Source organism: Anomaloglossus baeobatrachus, chromosome 5, assembly GCF_048569485.1.
Source record: "Anomaloglossus baeobatrachus isolate aAnoBae1 chromosome 5, aAnoBae1.hap1, whole genome shotgun sequence".
Classification (NCBI taxonomy): Eukaryota; Metazoa; Chordata; class Amphibia; order Anura; family Aromobatidae; genus Anomaloglossus; species Anomaloglossus baeobatrachus.
In genome coordinates this window covers 269,927,237-269,941,141 of record NC_134357.1, presented here as the reverse complement: position 1 = coordinate 269,941,141, position 13,905 = coordinate 269,927,237, and the positions used below count along the sequence as shown (strand labels likewise).

At 43.2% G+C, this 13,905-nt stretch overlaps 1 pseudogene; it reads left to right on the top strand.

Annotated features, from left to right (window-relative positions):
- The first annotated feature begins 9,012 nt into the window (after positions 1-9,012).
- LOC142309962 (uncharacterized) overlaps positions 9,013-13,905 on the top strand; it is a 131,733-nt pseudogene continuing 126,840 nt past the window's right edge.

Here is a 13,905-nt window from a genome sequence, read left to right as displayed (position 1 = left end):
AAGAAGAAGCGAAGGTGTGAGTTTCAGATTAAGGGGAATGTATATCTTAGATCAACTGCAGAACAAAGCGCACAGGTAGGGTGAAAGACAGAGATGAGGGAGAAGGCTAACAGTACAGAGAGTTGAAACAGTAATAGCCAAAAAATACAATACTATGTGTGATAGGATATTCTCACCCTGGAAATCTAAATAGTATTCTCTTTTACTAGTTGGAAGCACTGGTATTCACATGTATCACTATATGCCAGTACATTATGTTTTTTGTTTTTTTGTTTTTGTTTTTTTCTGTTAGTGTTTGTACATGAAAAGAAATCCTACATATCTCATGGTAAAAAGCTGAGTAAATTACATTCTTTTTTTTTTATAAAAACGTATATATCTCTGATACAAATTTTAATAAAATAGTGATAATTAAAGAGGTTGGCCACTACTTTATATATTTTGTCCATTTATTGTGATCAATAAATTAATTGTATTGTCAAATATTATCTGTTATCAATTTTGGCACTGAGCGGCGCTATCCCTGTAGCTTAGCGCTGATAATGTGACCCACCTCTGCCACAGCTTCTGGTATCCAGTGATGTCCCTTCAACTTATAGACTCTACAAGTTGATGTGACATGAACCAATCACATGGCCACTCATCCTGGTTGACTGTGCTGTGCGCAGTGTTTCACTGCACAGCCGAAGAATGACGCACGCGGTACAAGGGGTGTTTCAGCTTAATGTATGTTCGACGGTGCAAATACAGCTGAAATGCATTGCAGCAATGAGACCTGTCAGATCCCTGTGCTGGAAATTGCAGTGGCGCAGGGACACAAAAGACAAGAGCCAGCTCTGCGTTGAAGTTATGTGCCCACTATTTAATAAAATGAATATTCACTGCCCCTAGTCTATAATCCCACCCACCTCTCGGCACTGAAGTGGGCAGAGTTATGGGAGTGGGGAGTGGTCAATATGTATTTCCTTAAACAGCGGGCACATGTGGTTACCCAGCCGCTGGCTTACTGCAGCTGATGGGATGGGCTATCACATGTGCCTGCTGTTTCAGGAAATGAATATTCACTGCCCCCAATGCCCATAATCTCGGGCATCGGGAGCAGCAAATAAGATGGTAGCTGACATTGGTATAAGTGGTGGTGCATGGCAGTGCTTGCACTGTGTCCCAAGATGCAGGAGGTTCAAGATAGAGAAAGGAAGGAAGGAAGGAAGGGAAGGGTTTGGGTGTAATTTTGGGTGGGTGTGAAAGGTGCTGGCTTACATGCAATGCATGATTGATCTTGTAGTAATAGAATACAGGAAGTCAGGAGACAGTAAGTTTTTGATTAACCTCATCAGACCTACATCCAGCAATGAGGACGTGCTTCTAGAGAATGATTAAAGGTAATATTGGTAAAATAAAATAATGTATGTTTTGCGAGGGAAGACTTATGAAAAAAAATCAGTTATGGTACTGGACAACCACTTTAATATTAATGGGGGGTTGCCAGCACAAAATAACTGTGGGTACCATAGTACTAATAAAAATCATACTCTTCTAAATCCATTGCGGCATTTGGTAGAAATCATTCTTTATTCAAATATACACCCTTTGTGTTGCTGAGCAATAAGTGCACTTCCCAACTAATTGTTTTTTATCCATCTCCTACAAGCAGATGGGAAGATACGCGGAGCTGCGTGGACACATGAAAGCCACACCAAGTGCCTCATTAGCATATTTGAAAAGTCAACAATTACTGCCAAACACAATAGTTAATTTGGTCACTAAGGCTATGATTAATATTAGCACTACAGTAATTTCCCCCCTAGAAGGTGTTATGCTTGGTTTGAACAGTCATTTTGTGCTACATTTAAACAATTCTTATTAGATTACTAGTTTACTGTGTATTTCCTTTTCTTATGTATTCTTAAAAAAAAATTGTAACAGAATTACTGTACTAAAAATAAAAATTTGTAAAGCTCTGTAAAGTGAAACCCAATAAAATTACTATATTTAGCCACAATAAATATAGAAAACCTTTATATATGCATCTTGGAGAAAATTAGTTGTTGTTTTCTTGCTTTTTTACACCAAAATATTTAGTTCCAATAACAAATATGAATGTTTTGCAGTGCTAAAAAGTTAATAAAATACATATCTGTAAAGGTAAATCTCATCCATAAATATTTATGTATGTATATCAATATAGGATTATATAAACTGAAAACCACAACCCAGAAAAGGTGTAATGAGTCCCAAAATCACTAACACAAATGTGCAGGACAGAAAAAATAAACAATAAAACAAATATTATTACAAAAAAAAATTAAAATAGAACAACAAATACTAAATAATAAATGTTCGAACACAAAAGACACAATTGACACTTGACACATTGGTGAGTGAAGCAGAAGAGGAGACTCTCCTGAGAGTGAGTATAAAGATAATCAGTGAATAATTAGATATGCATTGTAAAAGCAAAGTGGCATGCAAAAGAAAAATGTATACATAATACGAAAAGATCAAAATTGAGGTTTAATAATATACATTATGCAGCCCAGATATGGAGGCTCACCTACCAAACATATCCAACGCATTTCACAAATGCTTTGTCAGGAGACTATCTCTTTATTAATTTCAAGGAGTCTCTACTTTTTGTTCACCCACCAACACGTGTCAATTATGTCTTTTGTGCTGGAACATTCATTCTTTATCATTTGCTGTTTTCTTTTAATCATTTTTGTAATAAAAGTTCTCTACTTTCCTACATATTTTTTCTGTTCTGCGCGCTATTGGTCACGCTGTACATAGAAAGATAGTCTAAACTTATATATATCTACAAAGAACTATTGTCATGATCCATGTCTGGCTCAGACGTCTCTGAGTCATAGCTGGCATCCCTTCTCTGGGTTATATTATAAGTCTTGTAGGGGTTAATTAATTCTGCCTCGCTCTGGTGTCAGGCTGCTATATTCTGGCGAAGCTCCTCCTGAGTGGCGCCAATGATATTTCCGGCTGTGTTATTGCTCCAATGAGTGACCTTTGTTCTGTCCTGACCCGTCTCCAGGGCTGAGAGAGCTGTCCTCTCCCACAATAGGCTCTCCCTATACAGTTCTATTGACAGTGAGCTGTTAATCACAGCAGGGGGTGTGTCAGACTAGCTGACCTCTAGCTGACTTAGTCCAGCAATGAGAATCTTCTGAAGCTAAAACAAACATTCCAGGTAAACAACTGCACACACTGTGATAAGAGACACATTGCTGAAATGTCTGTGTTAACTCTTACAGCATACTGTCTTCACATTACATAACAAAAACCTGCTCACAGATTCTTATTAAGGTTTTTGTTTTTTGCTACGCTTATTCTAAGACCCATACATTTTTTATTTGTTTGTGCACATATCAGTGTGGGGGCTTATTTTTTACAGGATGCATTGTACTTTTGAATTACAAGTGCAGCTAAATAGCAAAAAGAGAGCAATTCCACAATGTTTTTTTTATCTAATTTATTTTACAGTAAAAATAACCTGGTGATATGATTCTCCAGGTCTGTGCTATTATGATGATACCATACTATGCATAGTTGTTATTTTATTTAGGTGATGAAAAAACTTCAAAAATTTGAAGAAAAAAAATGTTTGTGTCGCTATTTACAAAAGCCATAACATTTCTAATTTTCGGGATATGGAGTTGTTTGTTTTATTTTATACACTGTTTAATCGATCAGATTACTTTACATTTTCATAGATCAGACTTTTCTGAACAGACCAATACTAAATATGTGCATTTTCTAATTTTTTATTTTTAATGTGATAAAAGGGGGGTGATTTGAACCTTTATATATATTTTTCCATATTTTTTCTACTTTGTACTGCATTTAATAGTCCCCTTAGGGTACTTGAACATGAAATAATCTGATATAGAACAAATCACAGTCTCCTATGAATGCCTGTCACAAGCTGGCTTTCACAGTACTATGATGACAGACACAGGAGTCCTCAGCTGACCTATGGCTGTCATGACAACTCATCAAAATCCTGCGATTGCGTCACCAAAGAGGGCTCTGAACAGTGTGTCCCCCTGCTGGAACAGAGATTGATAGCGGCATCTTACACATTAACAGCCATGGGTGGAGCATCGCTTCACCCGCAGCTGCTAGAGGCAGATGAAGGCTGAAGACTTCCTAGCCAGGTCCTCCAGAAAAATATTTTAGTTTCCCATTGACTTTCATTACGTTCGTTTTTGGTATGAATACATGAACAGTAGAAATTATTCAGCACAAATAATCCAAACTGAAATATTTTACTATTCGCCCATCACTAGAAATGATCAATGACATACATAGCATGTCATGGGATGTTAAGGGGCTAAAAGCAGTGTCTGCTCAACAGGTACTCCATGTCCCATTTATAATGCCCCTATATGACACAGTACAAAAATTTTCTTTTGATCATCGCTGTAATACCCCATCCAATGGAATAGTGTATGTCAAGAAATATGTGTTAATTTCACAGATTGCAAAGTTATCCTATTGCTACAGAATAAGTAGATATTGTGATGCCAAACACCTAGGTGTAATGAGATGCTAAACCACTAGGAGTTGCTAAATACACTAGTGGAGGAGATCTGCAGGGTAATCAAACAAGCCAGGGGTCAGGAGCTGGGAGATTACGTCAGTAACACAGGGGGAAAGAGAAGCCGAAGTCAATGAGCGAGCCGGGGGTCAGTAAACCAGTAAGTTGCATCAAGTACCTGGAAGAGAGAGGAGCCGGGGTCGGGGTGTGAGCCGAGGTTGGTAGCCAAGAGGACACATCGGGTACATGGGAGAGAGCGGAGTCGGGGTCAAGAAACAAGCCGAAGGTCAGGGAGTCAAGTCAGAGTAGGGAAGGACATGGGATGGATTACGAGGAACTAGGTAGTGGGACAAGATCAAGTCAGTCACTTACGGGAACCAGAGATGTACACTGCTAAACAGGAGCTATCACTGGCGTTGTCCTGGTGAAATAGCTCCTAGATTAAGCAAAGCAATCACCCAAAAGGCCCCTCCCACACCACACAGGACTAAACCAGGAATAACGAGTTTACTGGAGGAAAATATGAGGTCCAGTATTGGCTCTGCAGGAGAGCAGAGCACCGCTGATCAGATATAATGGCCAATGGACCACAAATATTTTTTTATCACTGTGCTTCTATCACTAGTCATTCAGACATTGGAAGCAGTAAACATTTAGGTACATCATTGTTTTAGTTAAACGGGTTATCCGGCTTATTTTACTTATTTTTTGTTATTTCGCTTTTGGGCTACATTGGGGCAGGTAAGTAGATAACAACTACCTACTTGCCCTACTGTCAGACCCTCTCCCCTGCTCAGAGTGGTCATGTGACCACTCCTGCCGTGATTTTGCTGCTTCCTATGATGATACGTCAACAAGGTGGGTATCACAGCTAACGTCATGTTGCCACCCTGCAGCCAACCAGGTACAGTGCAATGAGCCCCCGCCCCTCTCATCCTTCCCCGCCCCCTCCCCGCACTCCGTACTCACCCCTTTTCCCTGTGCGCTGCTATCTGTGCCCACTATGTGCCCGAATCCTGGACAAACAGGGTTGCCCTCTCTGTCTAGGTCACCGTCAGTGCTGTTTGCCACAGCTCATTGTGATGTATGGGGTAACTGTGCCCCCCTGCCCCATGCGCTGTCTCTCCCCTCCCACTGTGATGAATGCAGCCTCCTGCGCTTCTGGATTTTGAATACAGCCAGGAGCAGAGAGCAGGGACGTCACCTGACACCAGCGAACAACAGCACTGAGCTCTGCATCACCTAGCTGTAAGCAAGCTGCACTCATCACAGCACAGAGGAGAAGAGACAGCATGAGTGAGAGAGGGGGGGCAGAGAAGGGAGTGCAGGGAAGAGAAGACAGTGCATGGGTGAGAGACAGAGTGGGGGGAGGGGAGGCATCAGAGAAGAGCATGCAGGGGGAGAAAGAATGCATGGGTGAGAGACAAAGCAGGGCGGAGGCAAATAAGAGTGTGCAGGGGGAGAGAAGACAGTGCACAGATGAGAGACAGAGTGGGGGGAGGGGCATCAGAGAAGAGAGTGCAGGGGGAGAAGACAGTGCACAGGTGAGAGACAGAGCAGGGGGGTGGCAGAGAAGAGAGTGCAGGGGGAGAAGACAGTGCACGGGTGAGAGACAGAGCGGGGGGAGGGGTGTCAGAGAAAAGAGTGCAGGGGGAAAGAACAGAGTGCACAGGTGAGAGACAGAGTGGGGAGAGGGGGGGTGGCAGAGAAGAGAGTGCAGGGGGAGAGAAGACAGTACACGGGTGAGAGACAGAGCAGGGGGACGGCAGAGAAGAGAGTACAGGGGGAGAAGACAGGGCACAGGTGAAAGACAGAGGGGGGGTGGGGAGGTGGCAGAGAAGAGAGTGCAGGGGGAGAGAAGACAGTGCACGGGTGAGAGCCAGAGTGGGAGGAGGGGAGGCGGCAGAAAAGAGAGTGCAGGGGGAGAGAAGACAGTACACGAGTGAGAGACAGAGTGGGATGAGAGGGGGCAGCAGAGAAGAGAGTGCAGGGGGGAGAGAAGACAGTGCACAGGTGAGAGACAGATCAGGAGGAGGGGGGGCTGCAGAAAAGAGAGTGAAGGGGGAGAGAAGACAGTACACGAGTGGGAGACAGAGCAGGGGGAAGCAGAGAAGAGAGTGCAGGGGGAGAGAAGACAATGCATGGGTGAGAGACAGAGCGGGAGGAGGGGGGCGGCAGAAAAGAGAATGCAGGGGGAGAGAAGACAGTGCACGGGTGAGAGACAGAGCAGGGAAGGGGGCAGCAGAGAAGAGAGTGCAGGGGGAGAGAACAGAGTGCATGGGTGAGAGGCAGAGGGGGGTGGGAGTGGGGTGCTGGGGGGTTGGAGGAGACAAAGTGCATGAGGGGGGATTATATATATTATATAACTTCAGGTGTGTGTGTGTGTGGGTGGGTGTATGTGTGTGAGTATATGTGTTTGCCGCCCCCGTGGCAGCAGCCGAGCTGCTCGGATCCGGGTTCTCAGTGGCTCAAGGGTCTCCGGACCCGGGGGTCGTGTGGCCATTTAAATGAAGGGGGTATTTACAAGGGATTATAGAGTTCGTGATGCCACCCGTGGTGTGTGGTAATTAGGAGTACCACCGCTGCAGTTGGGAGTAACCGGGAGTGATGGAACGAGGCAGCAAGGTGCTAGAACCCTCCACGGGTAGGGGGAATGCCCCGGGTCTCGGTGTGGGGGAAGTGGTCGTGGGATGCAGGGATCATTCTTGTACTCACTCAGTCCATTAAGCAGACACCAACAACTGGGTAAACCAAGTCTCTGGACACCGCTGCCACTGAGGGGAGCTAGTTTGGGTCCCGTCCCCAATGGTGCTGTCTGGTGATCCGTGACCTTCCTCCTTGCACTAAGTTTACTTCTCTGGTGGTCCCGGTAGTGTGAAACTTGCCGGGTCCCGCTCTCCACTGTAAATAAGTGTGGGAGCTTGTTCTCAGGGCTCACGCTTGGGATTTTCTGGACCTTTTTTGGGTGGAAAGTCCTATCCACCTCATTGCGCTAGTGCCCCAATTTTTGAGCGGTTGGGAACGAATCTTGAAGGCGCCGTTCTCCACAGGTGAATTATCGGGTTGCATGCAGCTACTCCCCGACCTAGGGTCCACGTACCCCGTCGTGCCTTGGTCCCAGCACGGTGATGGTGCAAGGCCGCCAGCTGTCCTGCTCGACAGATCCGAGCCCCTTGCCACGATCCCCTGCGACCGGGGGTTCAACTCCTCTAGGCCCAGACCACCGTCTGCAACCTAGATAGTTTCCTTATGGGAGTCCCCGCTCCCGACCTCCTCAGAGCTCCTCACAGCTCTAGGGCTACTCTCTCTCCACTACTCACTACTTCACTCCTTCTCACCACTGACTACAGTCCTCACCTTCCCTCCCTGACCCCCCAGGTGAGCGACTCTATTCCACTCAAGCCGTCCACTGGTGTGTCTGGTGGGTGTGGTGCAGGGTGTATTTAGGATTTGGTTAGCTGATGTAGGCAACACCACTTGGTTAGGGACCCATAACCAAGAGGAAGGTGGATACTGCACGGGAGGGCAGATTGTGCAATACCCTGTGACGACCTGATAGTCCAGAGGCGTCACATGTGTATATATCTCCTATAGACTCACATTAGGGGCTATATATAGTCTTCATTACATTGTATTCATTTATCTATCAGGTGCTGGGGTAGAATACTGACAGGGAATGAATGTGCAGAGAGCGGGGCTGAACACTGAGGGTGGGAGGTGCCAGCTGTGACTGTGAGGTTCGGCAGAGGAAGATGTCATGTTTGGTTGAGCTGCAGGTAAACAAAGAGCTGCAGAGAATAAAGGGATAATTCAAGAGGAACAAAAGTTAGAAAAAAAAAAAAATAATGTAGGGGTGATTTATATGACAATACAGCACAGATTAGCTTAAAAGTTTTTTGGGAGTTTATGACGGACAACTCCTTTAAGAGTTTAACCGTAAAATGCCTGAATATTACAATTAGTATAATCTGTTTGAAGTGAAGAAGAGTTGTAGTTTTCGTTTCAGTCCTTATGTGAACTTGACCTGTCAACTAAGACCTGTATTTGACAGCACTCAGTGCCATAATAATAATTCAGAAAGGTTCCTTTTTCCAGGGAAGGGGACAGGGAATAATGTTTGTTTACGCTTTTGCACTTTGACTTCGTAACAGTTTTATGGAGCTTGCTGCTGATTTCCACCAGTACAAGTCATGCTCCAGGGTCATAAAACAGATGGCGGAAATCTCTTGTTTTAGTTCAAAGTTTATCTTTCATAAGCAGCCTCTTAGGATATAGTACAATATTCCTACAATTTCTTATTGAGGTTTTTTCTTTTATCCCCCGTGCTGATAAATTCATTCCATTCTCTCAGCACAATCTTTGTATGGCTTCACAGGCAAATTCTGTAAGGGTACACTTTCACGACACTGTAAATATCAATATACTACCTCCGTTACAGCAAAATATAGACCAAAGGTGGAATGAGTCTCTGCCTGAACCTCACATCAACTTTTCACTTGATTACTCCATCCAAAATGTATCTTCTGCGCCAGACAACACCTTTCACCGAGTCTTTCTGAGGGCAAAACCCAGATTTCGAGGGGTAAGTGCCAATCTTTTAAAAATAACAATATCTAAAAATAATAACATTGTATATGGAATCCGAACTGAAGAAACTGTACAGCAATGATGTAGTGATGGAAATGAATCAGTATAGTCTATAATGTGTGCCGTGGTAGATAGAATCAGGCTCTAAATGGTCTCTTCATAGACCTAAACCAGAAAACATCATTGTGATCATGGACATTCTGTGGTTCCACTTGATGGTGCCAAATGCACCGATACACAATGTTCCAGAAGTTTTCAATTTGATTTTGGCCTGAGGGATGTGAGGGCTAGTGAATAACATCAATACCTTTATCCTGCAACTGCTTACATATTCTGGACACACATTGATGTGCACCAAGGCAGAGCTGATATTATAGAGGACCTTTCACCAAATTTTTATGTTGAACTAGGAGCTCCAGAGCAAAATTAAATGTTTTTTCTTCTTTTGCCTCTCCCTTGTGGAAATATTAGCAATGAAAATATTTGGCACCTAAACAGTTAATTTTGTTTTAAGTCCAGCTAGACATTACCAGAGAGATTTCACTGGGGTGTGTATTCTTCCTCTTTCAGATGCTAATTTTTTATAACCAGCCAGCATTAACTGGGGAAAGAAGAACATGATTCACAACAGTTTAAAACATACTCAATGTGAGACATACAGTCATGGCTGAAGGTGTTGGCTCCCTTGAAAGTATATGTTTTGTTATACACATATGGATTTCCTTTGTGTGCATTGCAACAACACAAAAAAAACAGAGGAAAAAGGCAATTTGGACATAATTTCACACAAAATTCCAAAAATGGTCCTCATATTAGCCCTTTCACGACAGAGGACGTAACAGTATGTCCTAAATCATGAAGGGGTGATCCCCACTGGCTGCTGCAGTGTGCCGGTGGTGATCCTCGTACATTTCTGCTAATTTGAACAGCAGACGTGTGCCTTGCAGGCGCAGTGGATCCGCAATCCACCCACGACTGTTAACGCCTTAAATCACTGGGTCAAAATATGATAGTGCATTTTACAGTGCCCCTATCAGAGGCCCTGTGATGCGATCACGAGGAGACGATGGTTGCGATGCTAGCACAGGGTCATGTGATGACTCCTGTCGCTATCATGACATAGTTCCACAGACAGAGTGCCAGCTGTAACAAGAACACAGCATTTCCCCTGATAAGAGCAGTGCTGCTTTGATCAGGAGAAATGAATCAGTGATCAGACTGCTTATCCTTATAGCCTCCTAGGAAGACTAGTAAAATAAAACAAAGTAAAACATTTTTTTTAAAAAATAAAAAAAAATAAAAACCTAAAAGTTCAATTTACCCCCATTCACTGTATTGAAAATGAATGGGTTAAAAAATTAAAAAGTATACACATATTTGGTATCGTCGCATTCAGAAATGCCCAAAATCAATCTGAATGGTAAATGGTGTATTGGCAAAAGAGTTCCAAACACCACAATTATGTTTTTTGATCGTTGCAAATTTTGCACAAAATGTAATAACAGGCAATCAAAACATCAATGGTACCATTAAAAACGTCAGCTCGGGACGCAAAAAATAAGCCATCACTGAGCCCCATATCCTGAAAAATTAGATCGCTATGTGTCGCGGAAAATGGAGCAAAAACTGCATCACTTTTTTTGGACAAACTTTTGAATTTTTTTTATCCCCGTACATAAAAGTAAACCTATACATGTTTGGTGTCTACGAACTTGTACCAATCTGAGGCATCACACTGACACATCAGTTTTACCATATAGTGAACATGGTGAATAAAATACCCCCAAAACAATTTTGCAATCATGCTTTTTTTTGCAATTTTTCACACTTGGCATCTATTTTCAAGTACACTATATGGTAAAACTTATTGTTTCATTTAAAAGTTCTACTCATCCCACAAACAACAAGCTGTCATATGGATTGACGGGATAATAAAAAAAGTTACAGCTCTCGGAAGAAGGGGAGCAAAATAACCACCGAAAAAATGAAAATCGTCCGGGGTGAAGGGGTTAATATTTGTTTGCACACCCTACGGAATAAATATCTCAAATCATTTGCTTCCTATAACCATCAATAAGCTTTCTACACCTCTCAACTGAAAGTTTGGACCATTCTTCTTTTGCAAACTGCTCCAGGTCTCTCAAATTTGAAGGGTGCCTTCTTTTTTTAAGATCTCTCCACAGGTGTTGAATGGGATTTAGATCCGGACTCATTGCTGCCACTTCGGAACTCTCCAGCACTTTGTTTTCATCTATTTCTGGGTGCTTATTGAATTATGTTTGGTGTCATTGTCCTGTTGGAAGACCTATGATGTAGGACGCAAACCCAACTTTCAGACACTGGGCACTACAATGAGACCCAAAATCCTTTGGCATTGTTCAGATTTCATGATGCCTTAAGGCCGCTTTACATGCTGCGACATCGCCCGAGCGATCTCGTTGGGGTCACGGAATTTGTGACGCACATCCGGTCGCTTTAGCGATGTCTTTGCGTGTGACACCTATGAGCGTTTTTGAATCGTCGCAAAAATGTTCAAAATCGCTCATCGGTGACATGGGGGTCCATTCTCAAATATCGCTGCTGATTGGTGTACGAAGTAGTTCGTCGCTCCTGCGGCAGCACACATCACTATGTGTGACACTGCAGGAACGAGGAACCTCACCTTACCTGCGGCCGCCAGCAATGAGGAAGGAAGGAGGTGGGCGGGATGTTACGTCCCGCTCATCTCCGCCCCTCCGCTTCTATTGGGCGGCGGTTCAGTGACGCTGCTGTGACGTCGCTGTGATGCTGAACGAACTGCCCCCTTAGAAAGGAGGCGGTTCGCCGGTCACAGCAACGTCGGTAGGCAGGTAAGTAGTGTAACGAGTCCATGCGATGTTGTGCGCCACGGGCAGCGATTTGCCCGTGTCGCACAACCGATGGGGGCTGGTACGCATGCTAGCGATATCGGTCACGATATCGCAGCGTGTAAAGCGGCCTTTACACACAGTCAAGGCACCCAGTGCCAGAGGCAGCAAAACAACTCCAAAACATCTTTGAAACTCAACCATATTTGAATGTAGGCACTGATCTTTTCTTTGAAAGCCTCATTCCATTCTCAGTAAACAGTAGAATGATATGCTTTGCAAAAATCTCTGTCTTGATCTCATCTGTGTACAAGACGCTTTCACAGAAGGATTTTGACTTACGTACATTTTCGTAAACTGCAGTCTATCTTTTTTATGTCCCTGTGTCAGCAGTGAGGTTCTCCTGGGTCTCCTGTAACAAAGTAGTTTAATTTAATTCAAATGTCAATGGATAAATCACTCTGACACTGATGGATCATGACCCTGGAGGACAGCTTAATTTTTTTGGGAACTTGATTGGAGTTGCTTATTCACCATTCGGACTATCATATATTGCCACCTTTTACTAATTTTTCTCTGCTGTCTACTTCCAGGGCATTAGCTACAGTGCCATGAGTTGTAAACATTTTGATTATGTTGCACACCGTGCACAAAGGAACATTAAGATTTCTGTAGTTAGACTTGTAATCTTGAGATTGTTGATATTGTTCAATAATTTTTGTTTTCAAGTCCTCAGACAGTTCTATTTCTGTTCTCCATGCTTAGTGTGGCTCACACTGACACACAATACAAAAATTGAGTCAACTTCTCCCCTTTATATCTGACTTCAGGTATGATTTCCATATTGCCCACACCTGTTACGCGCCACAGGTGTGTTTGAGCAAGCATCACATGCTTGAAACAAAGCTAGTTACCCCAAATTTTGATAAGGAGCCAACAATTTTATTTCCCATCTTTGGGGTTTTGTGTAAGATTCTGTCTAATTTGCTTTTTTTCTCTGTTTTTTTGTTGTGTCATTCTAATACACACAAAGGAAATAAACATGTGTATAACAAAATGTGTAATTGCAATAATTTTAAGGGGGAAATATTTCATTTTCTGGAACAATGCCAAGGGTGCCAACACTTTTGGCCAGAACTGTATAATGTCCCCTCCTCACTGCTGGCGCACAGCAGACCTGAGTATGATTAGCTGGTGGCTTTCAGTACTCATCTCTAGCAGTGTGAGGGGACGGGCAGTACCGCAGAGTTGAGTCTCATTATAAACACTTCTAGTATCTCCCCCTTCATAATCTGTGCCAATACTAAGTAGTCATCCACACACAATGGGAAAAACACACTCCTACTATAGATTAGAACAAGCTATGTGTGATACATAATGACACAGTCTGCTCTCCTTACTGCAGTGATTACATGTGCCAGGGCACAGCAGACCTGAGTGTGATTAACAGCTATCAGTTTTCCCCTCCAGCAGTCAGTATGGGGATTGGGGCAGTACAGCAGAGTTGGCAGTACTACACTTGCTTTGACAATGCTAGTGTGTATTTCATCCTACAATAAAGCTCATTTAAATTTGAGAGAAAAGCTATTATATATGCTTGCAATGAGACTCAACTTTGTAGTAGTGCCCCTCCCCCCACAATGACTGCTGGAGATGAGGGATAAATCCCATTCAGGTCTGCTATATACCCAATTTTTTTTTTTTTTTGAAAAAAAACATTGTTTACATGCATTCCAGATGGGGACCTAGAGAGAGAGACAAAAAAAAAAATCACATAACACAAAAACTGCACAGTTCTACAGCATCTTTAGACGCACAGTGGACTGAAGTTTTAATGAAATCACATCTGAATTACTTGGCAAGGTGAACAAATATCCAACCATGTGATTTCAGAAAAATTCCTTCCCACCAAAGGCGCTG